The following is a 4,059-nucleotide window of genomic DNA, read 5'->3' as shown; positions in this document are numbered from 1 at the left end:
AAAATATATATAAGCAAACAAAACAGAAAGTATACAAAATAAATGTTGTGCTACGTATTGTAGCACACATACGGCCCTACAAGAAGAAAAAATATATACATATATACATTACATAGCATACACTAGATATTTCAAACAATTTCCAAATAGGAGGAAAATCCATAGCATGTGAGGATATAGTCCAGTGCAAGTTTATAGAAGATAAAGTATACTCGGAAAATTAGAGGGCTAGGGCCCCAAGAAAACAAAACGCCAAGGTGAGAGGAAGAAGGTGACTGGTATAGCTAGAAAGGCGGTTTACCTTAGCAAGGTGAATAAGAGTTATAGCATAGATAGTATCCTTGAAGTGTATGGGATATCTGTAAGGAATAGAAAGTGTTAATCGGGACTACCAATGAAGTGCCAGCCCTAATACCTCAAGTTTTAAAGGGGGAGGGGGGGTGGTGTTTACCTTATATAGTGTGGTAATAGTATCTGGGTTGCCTTGTCTTGTTGTGCCGCCAATGAGATCTATTTATGGATATATAGGGTTAGGATGTATACCGAAAGGGGCACCAATGGAGAGGCATATTATATAGTGGTGCAGGGTATTACCTGGTAGTGCTGGGGAGCAGATGGCGTTTCTGTACTTGAAATATGTAGGAAAATTCTGTGGGGAAGATAGAGTATTAAGCCTAGCTGTAAATAGGGTGTCATACCTCAAAATACAGAGTATATGCGGTGTAAGGTCGCATGTGCTGTGGTGGATCAGGGGATTACCTGGCAGATGGAAGGTATAAGTGGCGCTCCTGCGCCTGGCTGGACCGGCACATGGTTTGTGGCACCCTGGCCCGGTATATGAGCGCGCAAGGACCCGCGGCACTGAAAATGCGTCACCTGGTACCGGAAATCCTGCCGACTAGTATGTGAAGCAGAGTGCGCATGCGCGAGTACTAGATGGGAGAGGGAGCGCTGTGAGCATGTGACCACTGGGTGTGCTGGTCTATAGTGGCACCTGCGCTGTGCGGTATAACATGAAGCTCCTAAAGCTATTGCGGGGTTTGTGAGGCCCATGTAACATGCATCCATAAAATCCTATATAACAATAAGAGGGCAAACCGAGGCAAATGAAAAGAGCAAGGTGGCAATAACATTGAAGAAGTAAATGAAATGTAAAGAAAAATAATAAAGTAAATGAACGGAAAATGGGGGAAATATAAATAAATGAAAATACAAAATATAAAATGGAATTAAGGCTAGAAAACCAAGGAAGCCCTGGGATTATTAATAGTAAAATAAGTCCCAAAATGAAAGGAGGGAAGAATGGGGGGGGGATTTGCAAATAAAAATAAAAGTAAAAATAGAAGTAAATTATGAAAAATAAACAATAAAAAACAATAAAATAAAAAATAAAAAATGAAATTAGCAAAATAGGCAAAAAAGGAACAAAAACAGAACAAAAAAACAAAAAAACTAAAAAACCAGGGGAAGGTGACAAAAGGTAGTCATAGTAGGTAGATATTAGACTCACCATCATGGTCAACGGGTCTATGCAGAGGGAGAGAAAAAGAGAATATCAGTACAACAGTTATAGCAACCAGTCTATATCTCTATTCAGGCCCTTTGGCGCCAATGTATCGAGCGTATATATCCAATACGTCTCTCTTGACTTTAATAGCTTAATGTGGTTCCCCCCACGTCTGGGTCGTGGCACCTGTTCTATCACTTGAAATTTGAGTTGCGCTACTGAGTGTCTAGCCGCAGAAAAGTGGGCAGGCAGGGGGAGCCACGTTTTACCACATCTTATTGTGGATTTGTGACTAGCGATACGGTCTTTCACGTGCTGTACTGTCTCCCCAACATAGAGAAGGCCACATGGGCATTTGATCAGATAGATTACAAAATTAGATTTGCAGGTAAAAAAAACTCAAATGGGAAAGGACTTACCAGTCCTCGGATGTGTAACATTGTCAGATCTGATTACGTTGGAGCAGGCAGCGCAATTAAGGCACGGGAACGTGCCATGACGGCGTGTGCTGAGTAGCTGTTGGGTATGTTCCCTACGTGCACTGCCTACGTCGGCCTTAACAATTCGGTCTTTTATGTTTGGGGGCTGTCTTGTACTCATCAGTACTGGTTTAACGCAACCACAGATACAACAATCACTGTATACCAAATAATCTATAACCAAAATATAAGGAATCTTTATATATATATTTATATATACACCAGTGATACGTGTTCTGTGGAGAGTAGTGTGGAAACCCACTAACCGAAGATAGCAGCCACAGCCAATATGGAACCACCCAGAGATAACACCAAGCAGGAGTGAGATATAAAATGCCTTTATTTAAATTGACAGCAATACAACATATACAAAATATAGCAATTGTGCGCGCAAATGGGAATAATAACATAAAAAATACTAAAACCAAGGGGAAATTAATACAGGCTGACCCTTTTATATTATAATCTCAGGTTAAATGTGACCTCCAAGAATAAAAAGTACATAAAAACATATAAATATGTGCAGTTCATTAAATACTACTAATAGTGCAGAGGATTGTATAAAGAACATTAAAGTGCCATGTGATAAATAAATCTAAAAAAAAATTTTTTACTGTAGAATTTGGAGTAATATGTTTGTTGTTTATATTAATTCATAATATATGTGCAAAAAATACGCAAAATAAAGTGCAATGTGCAATACTGCGCTACAACCTCAAGGTATATAATAATGGTATCCGCAAATGCACAATAGTATATAGTGAAAAATTATTAAAAAAATATTATTAAAAAAATTGAATACTAAAGTATTTACTAGTGGTATTGTGTACTATCTCACAAATTATGTGCAGAAAAATATACAAAAAAAAAAAAATTGTGCAAAGAAATGTGCAAAAAAAGAGCAAAATAAAGTATACAACACAGTGCAAAGATCATAAGTTATATAACTGAAGTATCCGCAACAAGTGCACAATTTGCGGACATAGATATAAAGGTATCAGTGCCAAATCAAATAGCTGGAGATTGCACCATATACCACAGTGTATATTAGGAGATCTCATAAGAGTATCAAGTCCACAGACTTAATCCAGCTAGAGGAGGAATATAATAACGTAATATACCTGTATAAAGGGTCAGCCAAGTCCCATGCAGCGCACCCCGACGCGCGTTTCGGATCTAATCCTTCGTCAGGGGGTGGCCATTGAACAATAAGGGAGCCTTTTATATGATCACCAAACAGAGCACTACGGTCCGGGCCACGCCGGCGCATGCGCAGTCGCACAATCAGGGACTTCCGCCGCCCGCGTCATGCAGCCGGACGTACGGGGGCTGAGTACCCGACGTCTCCAAGCAACAAGGACGCGACGCGGCGAAGCTCCATCATGGAGACCGGGCATGCGCACGACCAGGTCCCGAGTCTCAAATGGTGTATAGACACTTGGTGTAACACAATAATAAGGGATTCATTTAGTGTCCAGATGACGGATTAGCCGCCGCTATATTGTCACTCAGTGACAAAAAAAGGGGGAGAGAAGAATTGGAGGATAAAGGGGAAGAGCATATAGTTAGGGAATGGATCACCACTATATATACATAAGTTTTACATGCATATGTGTATGTGTCAGCGAGAGTATGTGCATGCATAAATGCACACACGATGCTACCGAGCATACACGTGTGACATAGATACATGCACATATATGATTACACATGTGTAATGTATCATATCAAAATGACAAGGGATCAAAAGAGCACAATAACTATAAAAACAAAAATCCCACCCATGTTGGACTACTAGATTATATGATATGTACATATGAATTATAGATACCCATCCCCCACTATATATAAGTCGGTTGTAGCTCATCCAAATGCCACATAAAAGCGAGATACCCACCCACCTTTGGACCAATAGATTATATAATATAATATATGTATACAATTTCATATCTCATGCCCCACTATATATATACATCTCTACATTTGTGTTGATTGTAGCCCGTCCGGATACAGTCCGTGCGTAGGGGTCTTCATTGCTACTATCACACTGGTCCGATCGAGAAGTCCGTCCCA

General features: G+C 39.9%; 1 long non-coding RNA gene across 1 annotated transcript; it reads right to left on the bottom strand.

Moving 5' to 3' along the window:
• Positions 1-301: 301 nt before the first annotated feature.
• Positions 302-1,792, bottom strand: LOC143818467 (uncharacterized). Its single transcript, XR_013224564.1, has 4 exons — positions 1,511-1,792; positions 595-649; positions 452-510; positions 302-359 (listed from the first exon to the last, which is right to left on the bottom strand). It is a non-coding gene; the product is annotated as an uncharacterized LOC143818467 (long non-coding RNA).
• Positions 1,793-4,059: the final 2,267 nt, after the last annotated feature.

This window comes from Ranitomeya variabilis, chromosome 3 (assembly GCF_051348905.1).
Source record: "Ranitomeya variabilis isolate aRanVar5 chromosome 3, aRanVar5.hap1, whole genome shotgun sequence".
Lineage (NCBI taxonomy): Eukaryota > Metazoa > Chordata > Amphibia > Anura > Dendrobatidae > Ranitomeya > Ranitomeya variabilis.
Note: the sequence above shows the minus strand (reverse complement) of the source record. Positions and strands in the feature narration are given on the sequence as shown.